The sequence below is a fragment of the Triturus cristatus genome, chromosome 5_2 (genome assembly GCF_964204655.1).
Source record: "Triturus cristatus chromosome 5_2, aTriCri1.1, whole genome shotgun sequence".
Taxonomy (NCBI): Eukaryota; Metazoa; Chordata; class Amphibia; order Caudata; family Salamandridae; genus Triturus; species Triturus cristatus.
The window spans coordinates 1073884898-1073911382 of NC_140588.1; the positions used below are offsets into that span (position 1 = coordinate 1073884898).

At 48.7% G+C, this 26485-nt stretch overlaps 1 protein-coding gene across 2 annotated transcripts in view; it reads right to left on the reverse strand.

Annotated features, from left to right (window-relative positions):
• LOC146829692 (serine protease 23-like) overlaps nt 1-26485 on the reverse strand; it is a 1412546-nt gene that overhangs the window by 298934 nt on the left and 1087127 nt on the right. The gene's annotated exons all lie outside the window — the stretch shown is intronic.

Here is a 26485-nt window from a genome sequence, read left to right on the forward strand (position 1 = left end):
GTAGCTCGAATTTACATCCTTTCACAATATGTGTCATAAGGAAAAACTGGGATGCACACCTTAAGGCACATAGTCTATGTCAAACATCTGTAAACTTATGTCAGAAATTCCAATCTCTGATAAGATTTAGTATGTAAGGACCGCCACTTGACCATTCGTCAGGAGAGGTCCTTCACCCAGATTTTCACACGAGATTGTGCCAGAGATGGTCTAACCTACTGCCAGTGCCCTTGAAAGATGTTACATCTCTCCTAAAACAGATAAAGCCGAGTCCTGGTGGAAGGCCGCTACCGCAGCATGTGTTTGCCCTTTGCGGGAAACACTGTCTTCACATATCTGCTGATAAAGACAACTTTTGCTGTAAGTAGGTATGCAGTGCACCTTTTCTCTCTAAGAAACTCTGAACTGCAAGTTGCTTTACTTTCCTATGCTCTCTTAGTGCAGCACATAGTAGTAGGTATTAGTGCATTAGGTGAGTGATGAAAGTTTTTGGTCAATTTTGTTTTTATTGAGATTTTAAAAGTATGTCATAACATAGCACATTACAACCAACTTCCTGTATCTTAACATAATAAATCTATGGGATAGATCAGTTGCCTCTGTTTTAGGAAGAAGTGTAAATCGCAATGAGGCTTATCAAAGGAAAAAAGCACCAGGTTGTAACTTCAGCATAAGATTGGTAAATCATAAAAGTCCACACAACTCCCACCCCTCCATCCGCCCCCACCCACCCCAAAATTAAGGATGCACTGTACTATCATTGGCGTGCTTCCCGGTATAGGGACCGTTCCTCTAACTGCTAAGTGGGTAGAGGTGTTCCCCTGTAAGACCGTTTTTGTCTCCAAGATCCGCCCTCCCTTGCATTTTACTTTTTAAAATTGCAAAAGGTGAAGCGCCGGGACACACGTCGGGCAGGCAAACAGGGGAAGCCTCTGTGATAAGTATTCCACTAATGGGCCCCATGTAAATTAGAAGTTCTTAAAGGAGTCCGCTATTAAACTCGCCTTCCTTTCCATGGTGAGGGCTTGCCACAAGCGTGAGTGCCACTGGGCTATAAATAGTGCCTCTTTCTGCGTCCATGCTACTGCCAGTGTCATTTTTGCTGCCCCAGGCACAACCATAGAATGGATCTGTTGCTAACTGTTTGACATTTGAGGATTTCAGACTGTAAGCCCAACTGCATCAAGCCTGGGCCCAATGGTATGGGATAGCCTAATATATCTTTCATTTGTGCCAGTATTTCTGACCAAAAGGGCCTTATCGTTGTACAGTTCCACCATATGTGTTTGAAGTCTACTTGTAGTCCGCACCCTCTCCAGCATAGGTTAGGGGTTGTGGGGAAGATCAATTTAAGTTTCGTTGGGTATAAGTCCCAGTCATGCAGCACTTTATAATGGGCCTCACACATTACCATTGATAGGTTAAATTTGTGTATAAGGATAAGTTACTTTTTTTTTTTTTTGTAAAACATTTTTATTGGCATTTATAAACAATAATACACGCAGGCACAAGCGGTATCGCCATTATCATAGAGACTTACATATCAGGAGCGCCCAGTCACAGCCCTTTCGGTCTCTCAGTCTCGTGGGCCCTCAGGCCACTCGCCTCTACCCTGAGTGGGGCTGCAGGTATGTGTCCGAGACCAGCCTCTGGGTATGCCCTACTGGAGCGCGCAGTGATCGCCTCGCCGCATGGGTGCCGTGCAATGTGATTGAACCCCTGTGAGGGGTGTCGCAGAGGCTATAGGGTTGCAGCCATTAAATAACCGTGAACTAACTGGGGGCAGAGAACTAGGGAATATGGGGTGCACTATGTCGCCTATCAGGAATACTTGTAGCTATGCGCTTGAGAGCTGGACCATCGTGTGGGAGAAGGTCGGGGTGGTCACGGACATGGAGGAGGGGAGGGGGCAGGGGAGGCGGGAGCATCAATCATAGCCTATGAGGAACCTGGCGGTGGGACCTGTGGTGTCTGCCTCTGCGAGGCACCGGGTGCTTGGACTGCCTGCGCATTTCCCAGGGTGGGCTCCGGAGTCGTGGGCGCCGCCGGAGGTTCAATCAGTCTTGAACTCGCCACAGCCGCTGTTTCCTGCGCGAAAGCGTGCATTAACATGGCCCAGGGCATGGAGATCGGGTGTTTGCGCATCCCCCGGGCCTCCTCAGTTCTGAGTGTGGTTTCCTCCGCCTTGTCCCACTTCTTGACTGCTCCCACCCATGCCGCTAGAGGGGGCCCCCCCGGCGTCTTCCAATGCATAGCAATGCATCGTTTGGCGAGGAGCAACACCAGGAAAGCAAACCTCCTCTCCACTTTCTGATGTTTATGTCGCCCATGAATACCCAGCGCACACGCCTCCCATGTGTCCAGGTCCTTGAACCCGGTAACCGTTTTAAGGGTAGTGTGAATTGTGTGCCAGTAACTGTAGAGCGTCGGACAATCCCAAAACATGTGCTTAAACGAGGCAGCAGGCTCCAGGCATCTAGGGCAACCAGACACACCGTCAGGGAAATATTTCTGCAACTTTTCGGGGGTGAGATACGCCCTGTGCAGTATATGCAACTGTATGTTCTTAAACCGATAGTTGCGGGACACTTTTTTTGTGTATTCCAGAGCGCTGGTCCACTCCCTGTCATGTAGAGGCCTTTGGAAGTCATCTTCCCAGTGTTCTCTATGGGTCGCCAACGTAGGACTCCGCAGGGTCCGTACCGCTTTGTAGATCCAAGTGACAAGATGGCGACCTGACCCCATCTGCAGTATCGCATGGATGACCGGGTGCGTGGGGGGCTCCGTATCGATCCCCCTCCACTGCCTGCGGCAGTCCGTGAGAAGCTGCCTGTGCCGTAGGAACTGCCCCCCGGGAAGCTCGAAGTCCCCGACCAGTGCATCGAAGGTCTGCAAGCTCTCCCCGGAGAACAGCATCCCCACTTCCGTCACCGCATGATCCGTCCACACCTGCATCATTTGCTCTGTGTAGTACGCCCGACCCCTAGGGAGCCCCACCAACGGCAGCAGCGGAGAGTACAGGGGAGTATCCCGACTAAGTCGGTGAACACGCGCCAAGCAGGCGTGCACCGTCATGACCTGGAGGGGCCGGGATAACGGCGGTGCTGCACCCGGCAGCAGCATGCGATGGACAGCGGGGATTGGAATCCGCCCCGTCTCAGTGAGCAGCTCCTCTTGTGCCCGGCCTGCCGTCCAACGCGACACCCAATGTAATTGGGCGGCAAGGAAATACGCCTCGAATGAGGGAGCCGCCAACTCACCCTGGTCAAGGGGTAATTGCAGTTTTGCCCGGGCTATACGCCGGCGGCCGTTGCCCCAAATGAGGGTCCCAAGCAGGGTATCCAGCTCACGGAACAGGGATCGCGGGGGAACCACCGGAAGATTGGAGAAGAGGTAAAGCAGGCGCGGGACCAGGATAATCTTCGCGATGGCTATCTTTCCCGGGACAGCCAAGTGGAGACCCTTCCAGAAATGGACCAAGGATCGGATGTTGCCCATCAGTGTGCGGTAATTCCCCTCATAGATATCTTGCGGCGTATGATATAGCTTAACGCCGAGATATCGAACCGCTTGGGGACTCCACGAGATACCAACGTCTCCTATTCGTATCGGACCCTGGGGCACGACTTGTGTTAAGGGATAGACAGTGGACTTGGCCCAATTCACCCTAAGGCCCGTCACCTCCGCAAAATCATGCAGGATGCGTGATATAGGGGTCAAGTCGATCGTAATGTCCCGGACATATATGAGTACGTCATCAGCGTACAGTGATACTGCGTGGGTAGAATCGCCTATCGGGATGCCCCACTCCTCACTCGCCCCGCGCAACAGGGTCACCAGCGGCTCCATCGCTAACGCGAATAGTAGGGGGGAGAGAGGACACCCCTGCCTGGTACCACGCCGGATCGGGAAGGAGTCCAAAATGAGAGGGCCTATACGCACTCTGGAACTGGGCGAGGAGTAGCTGAGCCGAGTGTAGGCCTGCAGTTTGGGTCCTAAGCCCATGCGTTGCAGGACCTGAAACAGGTAGGCCCAGGAGAGCGTGTCAAACGCTTTTTCGAGGTCCAGCACCAGACACGCTGCCCGAGGGAACCGTTCCCGCACCTGGTCCTGCACGTGGAACAACCGTCGGATGTTAGAAGAGGTGTGCCTACCAGGCACGAATCCACTCTGATCTAGGTGGACAAGAAGTGGGAGGATCGTGGTGTACCTGTCCGCCAGGGCCTTCCCATAGATTTTGTAATCCGCCGACAATAGAGTTATGGGTCGATAGGAGCCTAGCTGATGCGGGTCTCTATCTGGTTTTAGGAGGGATACTATAACGGATTCGCGCATGGAGTGCGGTAGGACCCCCGCATCTAGAGCTGCCTGGAACTGCAATTCTAGTTGAGGGACCAACTGGGACGCAAAAGTCTGGTAAAATTCAAGTGGGAAGCCATCCAGGCCAGGGGCCTTGTGAGTGGCTAGCGCCTTCATAGCGTGCCGAATCTCGGCCACCTTGAGAGGGCGATCTAGGTCCAGACGTGTATCACGGTCTATGCGGGGAAGCCGAATACGGTCCAGGAAATAAGGATAAGTTACTTACCTGTAATCCTAGTTCTCTTCCAGGGGTATCCTCATCAAAGTCATAAGCACTGAATATTCCCGCCCATGTGCGGGGACCCCGGAAAAAATAAAAATTATATATGAAAAACACATATATATACAGCTCTGTATATGTATAAACACATATATTATTTTTTCCAAACCAATGCAGCCCCCATAGTAGGCTAGACAATGTCATAATAATGAATGTAAACATTCCCAGATAGATATAAATATCTAAATAGACACCATAGGTCATTTTTTTAATGAGACAAACCTCATGAGAAAGAAAAACAAAGACTGTGCCAAACACAGATAAAAAACATGGTTAGCCTGCAGGCTGCATTGTAATACAATTCCATAGAGACTGAAAAGCCGTGTACAGATATAAACTGGCACCGTGCCTTTAAGGCAGCTCTGATCCCAAGATCCCATCATGCCTCAGGGGTGACAATTGGGTCAGTTGTTCTTTGCGGGACCCGTAGGTCTAGACACAAAGATATACTTCTTTCAGATTTAAGAAAAGAATCCTCTCATTTGCCTGTGGAGGCGGGTGGGTTGCTTATGACTTTGATGAGGATACCCCTGGAAGAGAACTAGGATTACAGGTAAGTAACTTATCCTTCTCTTCCAGGGGATCCTCATCAATAGTCATAAGCACTGAATAGAATAGCAAGCCCACCTTCCACCTGCAGGCAAATGAGAACTGTACTGAAATGAAAAAACAACCGAGATAGTCAGTTGTTGAATAGGTTCCTCAAGGAGGCTTGCCCTACTTGAGTGTCCGCTCTGGTGTCCGAGTCCAGACAATAATGTATTGTGAATGTATGGACAGATCTCCAAGTAGCTGCGTTACAGATCTCGGAGAGTGGGACATTATTGAGAAACGCAGCAGTAGCCGCTTTTCCTCTTGTGGAATGTGCCTTAGGTAGAGGCCACAACGGTTTTTGAGCTAGTTGGTAAGCCAATTTAATGCTTGACACAATCCATCTGGCAATAGAGCGTTTAGATGCTGCAAAACCTGTACGGACAGCACCATAGTTTACAAACAGTTGGTCAGACTTTCTGATAGTCTTAGATTTATCCAGGTAGAATTTGAGAACTCGCTTAAGATCCAAAGAATGTAACGCCCTCTCAGATGGTGAGGAGGGGTTGGGAAAGAAAGTTGGTAACGAGATAGTCTGATTTACATGAAAATCGGACACCACTTTAGGTAAAAAAGATGGATGAGTCCTCATAACCACTCTATTAAGGTGAAAAACCGTGTGGGGTTCTTTTGAGCAAAGGGCTTGTATTTCACTCACCCCACGTGCTGAGGTAATAGCTACCAAGGAGGCTGCTTTCCACGTAAGGTGCTGTAATGTAGCCTTATGTATGGGTTCGAAAGGTGGACTCATAAGCTTTGAAAGAACCAGGTTCAGCTCCCAAGGAGGTGAGGGAGGCCTTATTGGGGGGTAAACCTTTTTGAGGCCCTGCAAAAAGTCCTTCACCACTTGTAGTTTAAAGAATGAATGCTGAGAGGGAGAGCGCCTATAGGCCGTAATGGCCGCCAGGTGCACTTTGATGGAGGAAAATTGCAATCCCGCCTTGGCTAAGTGAAGTAGATAAGGTAGAATCCCTTCCTCTTGACCTTTTGTAGGGTTATATTGATTTCGAATACACCATATGTAAAATCTCTTCCACTTACAGAAGTATGAGTGCCTTGTAGAAGGTCTCCTAGCTTCCTTCAATATGGTCATAAATTCCTGAGGAAGGTCTAAATGGCCATACTGGAGGACTTCAGGAGCCATGCTGTTAAGCTCAGTGAGGGAAGGTTGGGATGGTAAATCCTCCCCTGCATCTTGGTTAGAAAGTCCGGCCTGCACGGCAAACGCCTGTGCGGGCGGATCGATAGATGAAGGAGATCTGTGTACTACCACTGCCTCGGCCAGTCCGGTGCTATCAAGATCACCTTGGCGGCTGAGTGTTGCAGCTTGGTCACCACTTTCGGGATTAGCGGAAGAGGAGGAAAGGCATACACAAACGTCATTGACCAGTCGATCAAAAGGGCATTCCCCATTGACCCTGGTCGATAGTACCTTGAGGCGAAGCCTCGGCATTTTGTGTTGCTTTCGAGATCTATTTGCGGACGGCCCCACTCCTCGAAAATGTCCTCTAGCACCTCGTCGTTGAGGACCCAGTCCTCTGGATCTTGAAAATGCCGACTGAGCGAGTCCGCTTGAACGCTGAGCTCGCCTGGCAGGTGTACCGCCGTTATGGAAATGTTCCTTGCCAGGATCCAGTGCCATAGAGATTGAGCCTCCAGCGAGAGAGTCCTGGAACGAGTACCTCCCTGCTTGTTTAGGTAGTACATCGTGGTGGTGTTGTCCGTTTGTACTAAAATGGAACTCGTTCTGATTGAGGGCAGAAAAGCTTTGAGGGCGAGATGGACTGCCCTGAGCTCTAGCATGTTGATATGATATAGCTGCTCGCTGCTGGACCAAAGCCCATGGGTCTGCAGAATCCCCAGATGCGCGCCCCACCCTTGGAGCGATGCGTCGGTGATCAATGTTTGCGATGGGGGTTCTTGATGAAAAGGAATTCCAACCCGTAGATTGATCGGTCTCATCCACCACCTGATCGACTGCCTGGCTGTTGTTGAAAGACACACCTTGACCTCCCAAAGAGAAGTCTTTTGGTCCCATTTGTCCTCTAGATCCTGTTGGAGAGGACGCATTCTTAACCTGGCGTTGGGCACTAGGAATATGCAAGATGCCATGGCCCCTAGCAGGGATGATATCTGTCGCGCTGTAGACAGATTGTTGACCATGATACGTTTGCCTTTTTGAGCGAGGGATAAATGTCTCTCCTCCGAAGGAAACACTTTTCCTACTTCGGAATCTATAAGTGCTCCTAGGTAGTGTATCCTTTGCGTTGGTTTGAAGGTGGATTTTTTGTAATTCACCCGGAGCCCCAATCGGTGACACAGATTTAGGCAGCGTGTCAGCTGTGAGCTTACACTCTGGGGTGATGGACCTTTTAGTAACCAATCGTCTAGATAGGGATAGACGAAGACTCCTGCGCGCCTCAGGGCAGCAGCTACCACCGCCATGCACTTTGTGAACACTCGAGGTGCTGATTTCAGGCCAAATGGTAGAACCTTGAACTGGTAGTGGGAGGTTCCAGCCAAAAATCTAGGGTATCTCCGATGACGTTGGCAGATGGGTATATGAAAGTACGCATCTTGTAGGTCCAGCGAACACATCCAATCACCTCGACGGAGATGTGGATATATTTGGTGGAGTGCTAACATGCAAAACTTCTCTTTTTTGATATGTTTGTTGAGTGTTCGTAAATCCAAGATGGGTCTGAACTCTGTTTTTGGACCTCTTTTCTGTACCAGAAAATACCTGGAGTAGACTCCTCTCCCTCTCTGTGCTCTCGGAACCCTTTCTATGGCCGATTTGAGAAGAAGGGTAGCCACCTCCTCCTGTAGCACCTTGAGCTGATGATTTGAAGGCACTGGGTGGATAGAGGGAGGAAGACTCCGGAAACGAAGAGAGTATCCATGTCGCAGTGTAGTTAGAACCCACTTGTCTCTGGTGATGTTTTGCCACTCTTGAAGATGTTGTGAAATACTTCCTCCCACTGGAGCGGTGGGCGGCGTTGGAGGAAGCGATCACTCATTGTTTGCCTTGAGCTTTGTTACCGCTGTTGGATTGGCGGTTATTCCCTCGTCCTCTTGATGATCGACGAGACTGGAATTGCTGCTTTTTCTGCCCTTGCTGGGCTTGGTTCTTTTGCCAGTGAGGGGTTTGAACCCTCTGTTGGAAGGTACGCCTGTCAGATCCCTTACGACGGTGGAACTCCTTTCTCTTCGCCAGACCCACAGCTTTCATGGTTTCAAGCTCTGATTTCATTCGAGCCATCTCGTCGTCGGTGTGTGAGCCAAAAAGAGAAGTTCCAGAAAAAGGTAGGTTGAGAATCCTAGCTTGAGCCTCAGGTTTAAGAGCCGTTAACCTCAGCCAAGAGGATCTTCTGGCCGAAATGCCATGGGCGTAGGAGTGAGCTGCCAGAGTAGCTCCGTCTGCTGCCGCACTTATAACTTTTTTTATTTATTTATTTATTTATTTTTAAACTTTATTTTTGGAATTTCCAACAATACACATCATAACACAACACAGTCGCATATGACACCATCTCGAAACTACTTAGGGTAACGCTTCTCGCTCCACATGAAGCAAGTGTTGACAGAGCAGTGGCCGGGCATAAATTAACTCCATATATGTACACAGTGCGGCAGTAACGCATCAAGAAAGAACATACAAGTGAATCGTAAGTACAGCGAACACAGTCCGGATCAGTGCCATGTGTAGCGTCGAGCAGAACCAAATGTATCATGTGGCGTCGGCAATAGTGCCTCCAGGGCAAGGAGAGGAGGGGGTGAGGCCCAGGCGTGGGTCGATGAAAGAGCGCCAGTACCTTGCCTGTGGGGGAGACAAAATTTCGTTCCGGAGGGAGGGAGAGTTAGCGTGGTAACACAGGCAGGCTTCGTGGGTGGGAGGAGGTAGAGTAGATGATTAGCCGATACCGGCTGGGTCGGGATCACTGCCCGCGACGCCCCCCGCTGGCGCGTTGAGAGAAGCAAGATATGTCCTGTATGGGCCCCAGATGTCTCGCGGCGTGGAGGTGGATGAGATGTCCTGAATGTAGGTGTCACAGTTCGTGTTGCAATGGGCTAAGCTGCGTAGCCAGGCAGACACGGAGGGTTTGGCCCGTGTACCCCAGTGTAGCGCTATCTCCCATTTGGCCAATAGCAGGGCCAGGGAGGCAAACCTCCTATGTGGACGCGCAATCTTTTTCGTGTATCCAAGGAGTGCAACCGCCGGGTCAGGGGCGAGGGGCATGCCCAGCATAAGGCTAAGTGTGTGATGTACCTCGACCCAGTAAGCGTGGATGTGCGTGCAGGTCCATGTCATGTGCGGGAAGTCTGCATGTGGCGCGGCGCATTTCACGCATGAGTGGGGTTTAGTGGGGTCCAGTCGATGTAGCTTCATCGGGGTGAAATAAATACGGCGCAGGAATTTGTAGTGTAGGAGTTTGTGCCTGCTATTCATGGAGACAGAGCCCGTAGAAGTGCAGCAATATAACCACATCTCATCCGACATGGCGTATCCAATATCCTCCTCCCAAGCCATTCGCGCTTTGTCAGTAGGGATGGGGACGGCCAGCGCACAACAGCGGTACATTTTAGAGATCAGGCGCATACCGCTGTCGCTGGTAATAACCAGGGATAGGGGGGGGAAGGAATCGGGTTCAATCGGGTATCCCACCAAAACCTCCCGAAGGGCAGACTGCAGACGACGAAAGACGAAGGCGTCCATGAATGTCAGGTCAGGGAATCGGTCAGCGTCGGCCAGGGAGAATATGTGACCCTCGGGGAATAGGTCACCCAATGTGGCAATGTTGTATTTACTCAGGGTATGTTTAAGGAGCGTTTCGCCAGTGATCGGGAGCCAGCGAGGGTTGGGGAGGGGAAGTGCGGAGGAGTAAAGCAGAGGGCAGCGTAATAGCCGCTGCAACTTGCCCCAGGCCCAGCAGGTGGTGGAGACTGGTTGAATGTCGATGGGGTCTCGTGCGATCCCTTTAGGGATTAGAGCCTGGAGGCCCTCCGGAAGCGCGAAGTCTGTTTCGGGTGTGAGGAAGGAAATCCTGTCGTCTGGGTGAAACCATGCATGTGAATAGGAGCATTGCGCCACTAGGTAATATAGTTGTAAATTCGGGACGCCAAATCCGCCCCTAGAATATGGGAGAGTGAGTGTACGCCAGCTGATTCTGGGTTGCCTACCGGCCCAGAGCAGCCGGATGAGCAGTGTGCGTAGTTGGTCGAAGAACTTAGAGGTCAAGGGTATGGGAATGTTATGAAATAGGTATAGGAATTTGGGAAGAACTACCATTTTGATCAGCGCTGCCCGACCAGCCAGCGACAGCGGGAGACGTATCCAGCGGTCAACTTGTGAACTAAGGTTATCAATGGCAGCACCGTAATTCAGTCGCAAGACCGTCTCCGATGACGCGTGAAGATGGATCCCCAAATATTTCACTGAGTCAGCGCCCCACGTCAGGGGGAACTCGGAGTCCCACCGCTGGGTGCTAGAGGTGAGGGGGAAGATGACTGATTTTTGCCAATTAATTTTGAGACCGGAGTGTACACCGAAACGGACAATCTCCCTGATTAGGGGGTCAAGGTTGGAGGAAGGTTCGCGGACAAAGAGCACCGTATCGTCGGCGTAGAGGGAGAGTAACAAGGGGACAGTGTTAAAACGTAACCCGCGGCATGAGTGGACGCTCTGAAGGCGACGGACCAGCGGTTCCATTGCCATAATAAAGAGCAAAGGGGAGAGGGGGCAGCCCTGTCTAGTCCCACGAGAAAGGGGGAAGGGGTCAGACAGCGTACCGTTGAGCCGGAGGCGAGCCACCGGCTTGTTGTATAAGAGTGCAACGGTGGCCAGGGGGCCTGGTGGGACCCCCATACGGCGCATGACTGACAGGAAGAAGGGCCATTCCAGCGTATCAAACGCTTTCTCCGTGTCTAATAGGATAGCGGCAGCAGGTACCTCAGGATTGATGCGATTGAGCACCGAAAAGATGGTACGAAGGTTAAAGGAGGTGGAGCGTCCAGGGACAAAGCCAGACTGTGCTGGGGTGATGAGGAAATGCATAAGTTGAGAGAGCCTGTTGGCAACTATTTTGGCGAGGATTTTATAGTCGAGGTTGAGGAGCGATAGAGGTCTATAAGAGCCACAGAGTGAGGGGTCTCTGCCGGGCTTGGGGAGCAAAACGATCACCGCCTCGCGAAGCGTGGGAGGAAGCGTCTGCGCCTCCAGGGCTGCCGCACTTATAACTTGATTGGAAACCAAGCTGCCCTCCTGCAGGATCTCCTTAAAATCCTTCCTATCCTCCTGAGGAAGTCTGTCTGTGAATCTTTGGAGAGAATCCCAAAGCGCTCTGTCGTAGCGCCCTTCCAGGCACATGCATCATCATAGGGTTTTGCGATTCCTTAATAGCGATTATTAAGGAATCGCAATTAAGGAATAGCAAAACCCTATGCATGTAGGAATCGCTAAAGAAATAGCGATTCCCACAAATTCCTTAATTGCGACTAGCAAATTGCGAGTCGCAATTAAGGAATGTCTTCCCATTCATTCCTATGGGCCTCCAGGCCCATAGGAATGAATTAGAGATTGCGGGAGCAATTTGCGAGTACCAGTAGGCACTCGCAAATTGCTCCCGCAATGTCGATGGTGCAAGGGTGTCAAAATGACACCCTATTGCACCCATGTATGTTCACTCTGCACAAATGTTGCATACACACATGCTCTAAGGGCATGTGTGTGGGCAACATGAAACTTAGGAAAATGCAAATAAGTGCATTTTTCTAAGGTTTCGCAAATTACCATGAGGTCCAGCCTCATGGTAATTTGCTCACGCTAATAGCGAAATCGCTATTTTTTAAACTGTAATGCATTGCATTTAAGGAATCTCAATTAGGGATTCCTTAAATGCAATCGCTATTTAAGAAATCACAATAATTTGCGATTTCTTAAATTGCGAGTGGCAAGTTGTTTCATGCATCGCAAAAGCTATTTTTGCGATCGCAAACCGCCGATTTTTGCGATTCGCGCCATTTGCGATCGCAAATAGCTTTGATGCATGTGCCTGTAAGAGCGCTGAGGCACTAGCAACCTTTAAGTTGGAAGCGGCCGATCCGCATACTCTTCTACCCCAAGAATCTTGCGTCTTGCTCTCCTTGTCCGGAGGGACTGTAGACGACAACGCCACTGAGTGTGTTTTTCTAGCGGCCGCCGTGATTACAGAATCAGGAGGAGGATCAGCTTTGAGAAACAGAGGATCCTCTGGAGCAGGACGATATTTTTTAAGGATTCTTGCCGGAGCCGACTTGATGGTAGCCGGCGTTAGGAAAACGTCCATCACTGGATTTAGCAAACCAGGAACCAGAGGCAACAGTGGACGAGCCGCCGTCCTTTCATGAAGGGTCTCAAAGATGACTGAGGAAGTGGTTTCCTGAACAGGCATAGGAATGTTCAACTTGGCCGCTCCCCTGCACAAAACCTCTTGAAATGTGCTGATGTCATCCACTGGAGAAACTCGAGATGGTGGCTTATCTGACTGGGGGGAGTAACTTCTCTTGGAGGACCGACTGGATGAAGAAGATGTAGGAGACCTACGCCTTCGTTTCTCAGATCGCACCGCCTCTCTTCTGCGAGAAGTGGATCTCGATCTTCTCCTGGACGAACTTGAACGAGAGCGTCGTCCATAATCTCTTTCCCGAGAATGAGAACTTGCTGGTCTCCTTGGTTGGGCAAGGTTCCTCAATCTAGCCAAGGAAATGCTCACTGCATGTGCCATAGAAGGTATATGTGGTGGTATGGACTCAGGTAGAAATCTGGGGGGACTTTGTCCCGGAAGACGTCCCTCTTCCTGCTTTTGGATTGTCGGTGACGCTCCTAATTGAGTTTCTGCTGGTCGAGGATGCTCTACTGGGGAAAGAGAATCTGAAGAAGAATTCACCACTTCTGGGGATCTGGATCTTGAAGGAGACAGAGGAGATCCTGATCCTGCGGAAGCCGATGGAGAAATGGAAATAGGTGGAGACCTAGACGCTGAACCATGCTCCGATGCCACATCAGGAGGAGATCGTTGTCTTGATGTCTCTCTATGTGGAGACCTCCGTCTCGACGCTGACCTGGACGTCGATCTAAGTCCTGACGTCTCCTGAAGCCCCACAGCGGAGGACTGTTTCGCTGGCGATAAGCCTATCGCCGGAGATCTGGACTTCTACGCCGACTGGATAAACGGCGATGAGTCGTGCCTCAACGTCGAGAGCCTTGTCGTCGACGGAGGGCTTATCCTGGACGGAGGCCTAGAACCCGACGGGGAACTTCGCCTCGACGTCTGTATCCTCGCCGTGGATGGCTGTTTTGGCGTCATGGATACTTTTGTCGACGGAGGCGCCTGCCTCGACGTCGATCCTTGCTTCGACGACAATCTTCGCCTCGACGTCACTAATGTCTTCGACGGCGATTGCCTGTGCCTTTCTTTCTTTCGACGATCTTCGCCTCGACGTTGCTGATGTCTCCGACGGCGATCGCCTGTGCCTTTCTTTCGACGTCGATCTTCGTCTCGACGTCGCTGCTGACTTCGACGCCGACCGTCTGTGCCTTTCCCTCGATGTCGACTTCCGCCTAGATGTCGACTTCGACGCCGAACGGTGATGCTTCTCCTGTGACGCCGATCAATGCTTTCTCGACGGCGATGCTTTCGCCGATGAACGTCTGCGTTTCGCCGCCGAGTCTTGCTTCGACTCTGACTTTCTTTTGGAAGCGTGACTCTCCCTTGTCTCCTCACCTCTCAACGACGATCCCGCCGCTGGAGTCTTCGACACCGAGCCCGACGCCGATGGAGAACAAACAGGGATCAACTGCTTCGACGACGACCGCATCTCAGAAAGGCCATAACGCCTAATCCTCTCCCTTTCTTTCAAAGTCCTCTTTGAAAGGTTTTTACAATGACGACAGGAAGCAGGAGAATGTGTGTCAGGTAGACAAATGATACACACATCATGTGTATCCGAAGTAGCCTTCTTTTTACCACAGGATGGACAGGCCACGAACAAGGAAGGCATTTGTGACAGAAAGAAGTTAAAAATCTGTCAGGAAAGTCAGTAAATGCTTCACCAAACAGGAGAATATTTTAAATGAAGCAAAAAAATCACAAAAAATTGGTAAGTTCTTGACTAGAAAGTCAAAAAAGAAGAGAGCTGAATTCCAGGGTCCTGACTGAAGGAGCCGGAAAGAACAACTGACCCAACTGTCACCCCTGAGGCATGATGGGATCTTGGGATCAGAGCTGCCTTAAAGGCACGGTGCCAGTTTTTATCTGTACAAGGCTTTTCAGTCTCTATGGTATTGTATTACAATGCAGCCTGCAGGCTAACAATGTTTTTTATCTGTGTTTGGCACAGTGTTTGTTTTTCTTTCTCATGAGGTTTGTCTCATTAAAAAAAAAAAGTTTTTAGGTGCATTTGTATACCTATGGTGTCTATTTAGATATTTATATCTATCTGGGAATGTTTACATTCATTCTTATTACATTGTCTAGCCTACTATGGGGACTCCTTTGGTTTGGAAAAAATAATATTCCAAACCAATATAGAGCTGTATATATATGTGTTTTTCATATATAATTTTTATTATTTCAGGGGTCCCTGCACAAGGGCGGGAATATTCAGTGCTTATGACTATTGATGAGGATCCCATGGAAGAGAAAAATAACCAAGAAAAGAGTCCCTCCTGCTGGAGAAGGAAATTTATTTCAAATGACCCTTATCCATCAGGGTTGCCCCTTGGTAGCATGCTTCATCATAGGGTTCATTCCTGTCCTCTACGGACAGGGGTGTGCTACTACCTACGGAGACGCTGGAGAGTGCCTATACACCTACACACCTATGTGGGTTGGAGATGTGGAGTGGGTTATCTATATGACAAAACGTTTAAAAATGTCAAGCTCCTGGGAAAAAATGCCTTTATTCACTCCCCTAGTTGATATGCTACAATCTGGGGATAAATAGATAATGCTTGAGGTAAACTACCTACCGTTACCCTGGTTGGTCGACTAGTTTCAAGCCCTACCCGAGACTTTTCTTCAGGACTTTAAAGGAGAAACATTGCTCCCACTCCTAAAGTTCAATTAACTTATAATTCACAATTATAAGCAAAAGATACAGAAAATAAAGATTATACAGCACCTAATTGATCTGTTAAAATTGCAAAAATCCTATAGAGGTTTGGAAAGGAAAATACAAAAGAATTTAAAAAAATGCAAGACCCATAGGGCCTACAGTCATATAAAAATTGTTAGTGGTTTAGTGAATATTGTGGTTAAGATTGTTCAAATATGTGCAGCGCATCGTGAAGTATAACACACGAGAAACACCAACATGGAATGACAGACAAAACTTACAGTTACATATCATTATAAACACAAAGCGTTTATGCTGTTTACATACATGTTATGAGATTATGAGACCATGGACGGGCCTCATGAGTCCAAGCGAGGAGCGGAAGGGACGCCTGTAGTCAAACCCGTTTGTTTTGAGGAGGGAGAATCAGGGAGAATTGCAGCCTAAAGGAGGTGAAAAAATGCTCACATGTGCCAGGCGAGTGCGTGTTCTCTTACTTCCTCAAGGCTACTCCCTCACTGGAAAACCTGACTTGCTCGTCCAGGACTCTGGAGATACCGGAGGGGCGTGTCGGTCCCGCTTTGTACGCTGGATGCAAAACAACACTGGCGTCCTCGTGGACGCTTAGCAACTAGACCGTAAACTCTGGTCAGCGCAATACTCACTTCCTGCAATGCGGGATGTGCCCGCTCGCTTGTGAGGACATTTGTGCTTCCTATCAGTACCTCTATGGGATCCATTAAAAGGGCTGTTTTTGGATGAAATATGTGGATATCGTGAAAAAATTCGTAGTATTTTGTGTATCAAGGTCAATATATAGTTGCCATTGGATCGGGCAACCATAGGTGTGGTTGTTCATGGTGGTACAAAGAGCTGTTCGTGTTGAAAAATTCTATGTATATTGGGGGAGGGTCAGTGGTGGAAACAAAAATACAGGTAGTTGTTGTCAGTTTACCATTCAGATTGTGGAGATAAATCCCTGCATGTGCTCCCTTAGGGGTGCTTCATATGAACTGGCCCCTGGGGATATTTTCATTCAAACCTGCCTCATGAGATTTTAATTTATAAACCCACCTCAGTTCTTTTTCGAACAGTTAGTATTCAATACTGCTTTGTTCGATTACCAGCCACCGTAGATCATTGATTGTTTGTTGTTGTTCAATGTAGTGGGTGGTCATTTTGGTTGTCGCTCGTTTGCATCTCAAATTGCTCCGATGTTCACAGATCCTAGTTTTGATTTTTTCTGGAGATCATGACAATATAATGCAAATTGCACGGGCAGGTGATCATGTATATCACCTCTTCCGTGTTAAAGTTGGTAAACCTTCTCAGTTCCCATGTGGTATTGTCGTTAAAGGTGATCTTTTTACTAGTCTGTGTAAGATGGCATACGCTGCAATTACCACATGGGTGATGTTCACTGATGGGAGAAATGAAACCCTGGTTGTGTTGTTTATCCCGGGGTGGGCGTGGTCGTGGTCGTGTATGTACTAGAATATCTTTAAGGTTGCGACTTCTTCTGTGGGAGAACATTGGCTTTGGTATTGGAGTGGCGCTGCCACTCAGAATTCTTCAGTGCTTATTGATAATCTTTGTTACTGTATTGGATGCGCTGTTGTATGTTGTGATGCAAATGGGGCGTATCTCACCCACTTTTGGCATAGTGGGTTCTAGTAGGGCTTGTCTGTTGTTATTTCTTGCCCTTTTCATTGCTTTTGCCACTATCTTATCAGGATAATTACATGCTTTTAATTTGAGTGTCAGATCTGCAGCTTGAGATTTGTAATCATTGATTTCCGAACATTTGCGCCTTAACCCCAAGAATTGCCCGAAGGGTAGGCTTTCTCTCAGGTGTCTTGGATGGTGACTGTCAAAACTTAGTAGGCAATTCTTAGCTGTGGCCTTGAAATGCATAGTTGTTTTTAAGCCTCCTCCACTCAGGAAGATATTGAGGTCTGGAAACATCATATCTGTTTTGGAGATAGTATAGGTGAATTTTAGAAACTCGTCCTGTTCATTCAGCCATGTGATAAACTCCTTGGCTGTATCCTCATTACAGTTCCATATTAGTAGGACATCATCAATGTATCTCTTCCAGAGACCAATATTGGTAAGGTATGGGTTCAAGATTGATAGGATTTTCTGTCTTTCAAGATGGTGGGCATACAGTCCGGCTACACTAGGAGCAAATGTGCTTCCCCTCCTTGTGTTGTGCTTCTGTAGGTACAGATTGTCTTTAAAACCAAAGAAGTTCTCTGTAAGGGCGAGGTTGCAGCAGTCCATCACGAGGTTGCGCAGAGTATGATATTTCCATTCCGTTGTGAACGACACCTCTTCTAAGATTTCCAAAGTCTCGGTGTGGGGAAGACTGGTGTAAAGACTTTCTATGTCAAGTCCGATTAGAAGTTGTGTCTGTGGATCAAATGGTAGATCATTTAAGATTTGCAAGATATCTTTAGTGTCTTTAAGGTATGTCTCTGTGCCCTGAATAATCGGTCTTTGAAAAGCATCCGCAAACATCGAAAGGGGTCCAAAATAGAGCTCATCCCTGAGACAATGGGTCATCCAGGGCATCGATGTAGATACTTGTGTATCTTCGGGATAGTGTAAAAATAAGGGGCCACTGGGTTCTTGTTCGTCAGGAATTCACTCTCCTTGACAGGCAATTGTGGGCAAGGGCCTCCTCTATCATACTCCCTAGGCGAATTCGGATTCTCTCCGTGGGGTCACTGTTTAGAGGTCCTTAGTTTCGTTGATCCTGTAGTAGACGGAAGCATTCCATCCAGTATGTCTCTTTTGTCTGAATCACGATGGCTCCACCCTTATCCGCTGGTTGTCATTCTCTGACAGTTCTTTGATAGCTAGTAAGTAGCTCTTGTTTTGAGGTGTTATGAAACACTTTAGTGTCCCTTGGGTTGAGTTCAATCTATTTCCTTTAGGACTGCTTTTTCTAAAGCTAGGATTTCCACAGGGACATCAGTCGCCAGAGGGGGGTGATGGGGATAAAAGTGGATTTATTCCTTAATCCCGTGTCATCTTTTGGTTCTTCATTTCCCTGTTTATCTGCAAAGGGAGCCCTGAGTTTTAGCTTCCTAATAAAATGGTTGACCTCACAGCTAAGTTTGAATTTGTCCAAAAGGCCTTTTTCCGGGACTTTCTGTTGGCATAGGCTTAGTAAAGTGTTGGTTAAATTGTCAACTTAACTGGTTGGAGGCTCGATCCCGCTTGGTTGTTGAGTGAGCTCGTCATGCTCCATGTGGCTACCCTGGTTGCGTCCTTGTTGGTCCCCCAGTGGACCTGGTTACGTTTCCTCGTCTTCCCTCTCGGATGGTCCGATCCTAAAAAAGGTTCATATTGGTTTTCTTGATGTAGTCTTTGGTGTCCTGGAGGTACATCCCAAGGGTAAAAAAACAGGACTGATGTGGTGGCATATGCGGCGGTGGGACATAGAAGAAAGGTGTTGGGTATAGAGGGGGTCCCTGGAAGTTACCTGTGAGAAGTTGGCCTGATGTATGATGTCACTAATTCTAGTGTACACCTTGTATCAGTCCAAACAACCCTTATGGTGATTGGTTGTAAAGTCAACCTTATAGACCAGCTATCCTTGTGGTAGCATGGACAAGAGCAGTCTTAGGCTAAACTCTGAATGGCATGTGAAGCCAGCTGTTATACCATTTGTAATCCCTTGAATACCAAATGAAAGGACACCACAACAGATATATATATAAAAGAAAGTGTATTTATTCTAGTCAAACCCTCAGCACTCTTTATGAGATTCGAGGTAAGTACAACACAGTCTTATTTAAGCATACATTAAGTCACACAGGTAAGTAATACAGGTAGGCCCTAGGGGCCACGCAAACCATATACTAAGTAAGTGGTATAAGGACCACTGTCACGGAAATAGGATAGGCCTAGGCCTAGGGAATCGCTGGGGCTACACTATACTACCCAAGGTTAGGAAGTAGGAGGCCCACGGGATTCAGGTGCAGAGTGGAAACACTCACGCGTAATGCGTATAATCGATAGAAATAGTACAGCTTGGAAATAATAAGATTTAGGACACTTCTGGAGTAACTAGGAAGTCGAGACTTGAGAACTAGACACTAGGATAGTCAATACCCTGATGAGCACCGGAGTACCCAAGTTACCTAGCCCATGGGCTGCGGGTGCATAGGTGTGGTGCATAGGTGTGAACTTGCGTCGGGTTTCGTCGTCGACTCCTATGGATGCCTGAAGGAAAGATGCTGACAGGCAGTCAGTGAAGAGTGTCCGGTGGATCCCAAGGCTGGGATCAAGAAGGAAGGATACCTGCAAGCAGAAGGGACAGAGTCTGAGTCACCAGTCTTTTTTAAACACTCCTTACTATGAGACCTTGTGGGGCTGCATTGGCACGTAGATATTCGGTCATCATTATCCCGTATATCGTGGTTTTTATTTGGTTTCTTTTCAAAGTACTCCATTCGTCCCAATCATTGTTCTCTATGCCTAGGTTGAAGCTGATGGGACACTCAAAAGGGGTACTAGCGGCCAGGATTCTCTCCACTTCCTCAGTGGAAAAAGTGAGGCCGGTGATTTCAGCCATTTATGCACGATTGATTGAATCATGTTGGTCTGTGCGTCACTTCCCTAAATTCAGCGAAAGAAAGGAAAAAGACTAAAAAAAAGGGGTACACTTCCGCAGCTGTGTGCTGCCTGTAAAGATCACAGCAATGAGGGAGAGTAGAGGTAGGAAATGAAGCACTCGTCCTCCACAATTCTGTCAAAATAACCAAGAAAAGAGTCCCTCCTGCTGGAGAAGGAAAAGAGAGGGAACGTAATCTCTAAGTAGGACTGGAAAGAGAAAATTTCTTTCAAATAACCATCACCCACAAGGGTTGTCCCTGCTTCATCATAGGGTTCAACCTTGCCCTCTACGCACAGGGGAGTGCTACAACCTTCAGAGACGCTTGAGTACTTTGTAAAAAGAATGTTCCTATACACCTACGTGGGTTGGAGACGTGCAGTGGGTTACCTCTTTTGCATTTAATGGTTTCCCCAGTGCCTCGTTTTGTGTGGCTGACACTTTTGGTAGCTCCACCTCCCCCAGGTATTGGGTCTGCTCTGTCCCCTCATAGATATTTGCCTTGTAGAGAGTTTTGTAAAAACTGCCAAAGGCATGGGCTTTTTCCAGATCTGTGGTCACCATGTTCCCTCTTGAATATGTTAAGTCTCCTACATATTCCCGTTCACTTTTTTTTTTTAAACACATTTTATTTGTCTAGTTTCACATATATTGCAGGGCTCTGCACTCCAGAGACATCTGCACACATCAAACATACATTGATAATGACTTTGACTTTTGCAGGTATTAGCTAGGGCCTCAACCCAGTCCTCCTCCTCCAATGTGTGAGAAGTTGGCCTGATATATGATGTCAGTAGTTCTAGGTCAGTAGTTCTAGTGTACACCTTGTATCAGTCCAAACAACTCTTACGGTGATTGGTTGTAAAGTCAACCTTATAGACCAGCTATCCTAGTGGTAGCATGGACAAGAGCAGTCTTAGGCTAAACTCTGTATGGCATGTGAAGCCAGCTGTTATACCATTTGCAATCCCTTGAATACCAAATGAAAGGACACCACAACAGATATATGTAAATAGAATGTATTTATTCTAGTCAAAATACCCTCAGCACTCTTTATGAGATTCGAGGTAAGTACAACACAGTCTTATTTAAGCATACATAAGTCACACAGGTAAGTAATACAGTTAGGCCCTAGGGGCCACGCAAACCATATACTAAGTAAGTGGTATAAGGACCACTGTCACGAACACAGGTTAGGCCTAGGCCTAGGGAATCGCTGAGGCTACACTATACTACCAGTTGCTAGGCAGTGGGAGGCCCACGGGATTCAGGTGCAGGGTGGAAACACTCACGCGTAATGCGTTAAAGTCGATAGAAATAGTGATGTTTAGAAATAAAGAGTTTTAGGACACTTCGGAAAGAGCTAGGAGTTAGAGACTTGGAGACTAGACCGTAGGATAGTCAATACCCTTGTGAGCACCGGAGTACTCAGTTTACCTAGCCCACGGGCTGCGGGTGCATAGGTGTGAACTTGCGTCGGGTTTCGTCGTCGACTCCTATGGATGCCTGAAGAAAAGGTGCTGACAGGCAGTCAGTGAAGAGTGTCCGGTGGATTCCAAAGTTGGAATCAAGAAGGAGGGTACCTGCAAGCAGAGGGGACAGAGTCTAGGTCACCAGCCAGGAGCCAGGAAGGAACCAGAAAGGAACCAGGCGATGTCGTGAAGATGCAGGTGAAGAGGTGAAGCTTGTCGCAGCAGCCACGGGTACCAGGAGGCGTCGAGGACAACCAGAACCAGGAGGCGAGCTGTCCCACGAGGGCTCTTGCTGTTGGCGGCGTCGTTGGACAGCTCGCCTCCAACAAGCCTTGGCAAGCGCAACCCACGCAGGATGAAGGATTCGCTTCTGTTGCAGACCAGGAAGGCCTGAGGTGCTTCTCTTTCACAGGGAAGCCAGGGCCAGTCTGGAGGAGCCAAACCAGCAGTGGAAAGTCAAGGGTTCGTCGTCGCTGAGGTTACTAGCCAAAGGGCAAGCAACCGGACAGACGCGTCGAGCAGGAAAATGCAGAAGGGCCCCAGGCAGAACTCGTGGAGTGTGGAGGGCTGATCTTCGGTGCAGATGGTGCTCGGGGTTGGGGCTTCTCAATCCCCAGAACACAACTTCGAGGATGCCTCAGAAGCTGCGCTGGAAGCTAGTAGCCAATTTTCCCAGGTAGCCGGTCCCACGTCTCTCGTCACCTCCACGGATCTCAGCTTTGCTGTGGATGTGGATCAGGGTCGGAGAAGTCTGGAAGTCAAGGCACTGGTCGGGCTCTGCAGTCGGTTCCTCGTAGAACTTGGGCAAAGCAAATGGCAGGTCGCTTGTTGGTGCCTGTTTGCACAGGGTGGCCACTCCTTGGCCACAAGGGAGATTCTTCAGTCTTCTTCCATAGTCGAATGTCGAAGATCCAGAGTTTCTGTTCAAGTTGCAGTTTTTCAGGATAATCCAAAGTCCTAGGGACTCAGCTCCCACTCTTATACTAATCTGGGGGGCTGGGTTGTAGGAAGGTGGATATCTGACTATGGTTACCCCCAACTTTTTGCCTAGTGTCTAGCTGGTTTTTTGACTTAGTTGGCCTGAGATCCTGCCATTCAGGGTCTCAGGCTGTCTGCTCTCTCTGTAAAATGGACTCCATGTACCCTAGGTACATAACCAATTGGTAAGGATCACCTTATTGGACCCTGTACAGTGTACCCTAGGTACCCAGGGCATAGGTGTACCCTAGGCCTCCCAGGGGCTGCAGCATGTATTATGCCACCCCTGGTCTGGCCTTCCAATCAGACACAACTGGCTGATCACTCAGCTGGGGCAAGGTCGTGTAATCACCCCTTGCTTAGGTGTAGTATTCCTATACCTACCTTATATATAGACACATGTGTACCTATCAGTCACTCCTATGGCAGGCCTTAACAATCCTGGAGGCAGAGTGCTTGGTAACATGTGAGATGGTGCTCTAGCATGAGCTGAGCCTGTCTGCAGCTTTCGGAACCATGTCCTTATAGCTGTTCTATGATATAGCCTACCATATACTCTTAAAGTGCCTTATAATCTTAAACGGTTATGGTAACTATGGTTTGGCTTTATCAAAACATGTCGTGTAAGGTGTCTAACACTTTGGAATAATACCCCCATACCATTTCTGGTGATGAGGATATTATCCCTCCCTTCTAGAGGGAGAGACATGTTAAAATCCTACTTTGCTGTTTATCTCTAACCAAAGCCTCAGCATCACAAAATGGATGCTGCTGCCACAGACACAAGTCTGACCTCCTGCTGCTGGGAGTGATCCCAGCCAGGGAGGCCTGGACATTAGGTTTCCTGCTTGGGGAGGTGCTAGCACCTCCCCAGACAGCCTTTAGTGTTTTGGGGCAGGGTGGGCTGAAAGGAATGAGACATGCCTGGGGCACACAAGGTGTTCCTTGCATAGTCCAGTTCAAACCGGCGCTGGGGCACTCCAGCCCCAGCTCTGGCGCGAAACTGGACAAAGGGAAGTGGGTGTAACCACCCCCTCCCAGGTCCCACCCATAAGGCGTGACCTAGCAGGTATCCCAGCCCCCCAGATTAGTATAAGAGTGGGAGTTGGGCCTCAAGACTTTAGATTATCCTGAACCTGCAAAACTGAACAGAAACTCTGGACCTTCGACATTCGACGAAAGAAGAAGACTGAAGAATCTCCCTTGTAGCCAAGGAGTGGCTACCCTGTGCAAACAGGCACCATCAAGAGACTACCCTTTGCTTTGCGACCGTTCTACGAGGAACCGACTGCAGAGCCCGACCAGAGCCTTGACTTCCAGACTTCTCCGACCCTCATCCACATCTGCAGCAGAGCTGAGATCCGTGGAGGCGACGAGCGACGTGGGACCGGCTACCTGGGAAAAGTGGCTAGTAACTTACAGCGCAGCTTCTGAGGTACCCTCGAAGTTGTGCACCGGGGATTGAGAAGCCCCAACCCCAAGCACCATCTGCACCGAAGATCAGCCCCCCACACTCCACGAGTCCTGCGTGGGGCCCTTCAGCATTTTCCTGCTTGCCGCGTCTGTCCGGTTGCTTGCCCGTTGGCTAGTGGCCTCTGTGACGACGCACCCTGAAATCTTCTGCGCTGGTTTGGCTCCTCCAGACTGGCTCCCGCTTCTCTGCAAAGGAGAGGCACCCCAGACCTTCCTGGTCTGCACCAGAAGCAAGTCCTTTGTTCTTCGTGGGTTCCGCTTGCCAAGGCTTGGTGAGTCCTAGTCCAACTTCGACGCCGCCGACAGCAAGAGCCTTCGTGGGACAGCTCGCCTCCTGGTCCTGGTCGTCCTCGACGCTTCCTGGTCCTCCTGGCTGCAGCGACAAGCTTCACCTTCACCTGCAACTCTTCACGACATCGCCTGGTTCCTTCCTGGTTCCACGTGTTCACTGGCTAGTGACCTTGACTCTGTCCCTTCTGCTTGCAGGTTTCTTCTCTTCTTGATCCCAGCCTTGGGATCCACCGGACACTCTTCCCTGACTGCCTGTCAGCATCTTTCTTCAGGCATCCATAGGAGTCGACGACGAAAACGACGCATCTTCACCCCTATGCACCCGCAGCCTGTGGGCTAGGTAACTTGGGTACTCCGGTGCTCATCAGGATAGTGACTATCCTAGTGTCTAGTTTTCAAGTCTCAACTTCCTAGCTACTCCGGAAGTGTCCTAAATCTACCGTTTTCTAAACTGTACTATTGCTATTGACTTTTACGCATTACGCGTGAGTGTTTCCACTCTGCACACGAATCCCGTGGGCCTCCCACTTCCTAACTAACGCTAGTGTAGTGTAGCCCCAGCGATTCCCTAGGCCTAGGCCTATTCTATTTCCGTGACAGTGGTTCTTATACCACTTATTTAGTATATGGTTTGCGTGGCCCCTAGGGCCTAACTGTATTACTTACCTGTGTGACTTACTGTATGCATTAATAAGACTGTGTTGTACTTACCTCTAATCTCATAAAGAGTGCTGAGGGTTTGCTTAGAATAAATACACTTTATTTTATATATATATCTGTTGTGGTGTCCTTTCATTTGGTATTCAAGGGATTATATATGGTATCACAGCTGGCTTCACATGCCATTCAGAGTTTAGCCTAAGACTGCTCTTGTCCATGCTACCACTAGGATAGCTGGTCTATAAGGTTGACTTTACAACCAATCACCATAAGGGTATTTGGACTGATATAAGGTGTACACTATAACTAGTGACATCATACATCAGGCCAACTTCTCACATTGGTGAGCAGCGGTTGGGATCTGAGCTTGCTGTTGTAATACCATTGTAATCTTGAGATACTAAATTGAAAGATCACACAGATATTGTCTAGGTACATATAACATAGATTATTATACTTAAGTCCTACTGGACTTTGTAGTTGTAGGTTGAAGGGAGTAACACACCCTGACTACAACTACTAGAAAGGTTTAGTAGATACAACTAGTGTAGGTAGGTGCACACACCACACCCTCACTAGATCATGTCTCTGAGAGTAGATCAAGTAGATGCTCTCTCAGGAGGATCAGGTCTGCAAAAGATCCCCTCTAGATATGATACCTTAACATTCCAGGAGATGAGACACTTGTGTACCTCCAGAGGAATAAAACAGGGTGCAAACCCTACCCTCCTTCAGTTAAGACAACTCCTAGAGGAGTATGATGCTCAGAGGGCATCTCAGGCAGGTGCCCTAGGCACAGAGGAGGGTCTACCCACCACAGAGGAGTCAGATGGGGCTTCAGATGGGGAGGTAGACAGCCAGAGCCAAGTAAGGAGACTTAGCCAGGCTAACTTAAGTTTACATGGGAGTTTGCATGGGGTCCCCCCATACAGACCCACAAGTAGGCATTCACAGAGAAGCAGGAGGGACAGATCCCCTTCAAGGGAATCCATCCACTCCCATGTTTCTAGCATCTCTAATGCTTCCTCTCACAGGGGAATGACTTCACCTGAGAGAAAGGAGCATAAAGCCAGAATGAGGGAAGCTAATCTGAGGATTCAGAGGGAAGAAATTGCCCTTGCCAAAGAGAAGCTTGCTCTGGCTAGAGAGCAAAAATTGTGTGGGTCAGAACCCACTGGTGGCAGCAACATTCCTAGAGAGAGGGATAGGTCTTATGACCATAGAAACCTAAGCAAGATAGTCCCCCCATATCAGAATGGGGATGACATCCACAAATGGATGACTGCTTTGGAGAGGGCCTGCAAAGTACAGCAGGTACCCCAAAGTCAGTGGGCAGCTATCTTGTGGCTCTCCTTTTCTGACAAAGGTAGAGACAAGCTCCTCACAGTCAGTGATGAGGATGCAAACAATTACAAAGTCCTGAAGAGTGCCCTGATAGATGGGTTTGGCTTAACCACTGAGCAATATAGGTTGTTGTTCAGAGACACCCAGAAGACACAGACACAGGACTGGTCTGATTTTGTGGATTGTGCCACTAAGGCTTTGGAAGGTTGGTTAAATGGCAGCAAGGTGCAGGACTATACAGGATTGTACAACTTGATTATGAGGGAGCAGATCCTTAGTAATTGTCAGAACCAGCTTCTCCATCAACACCTGGTAGAC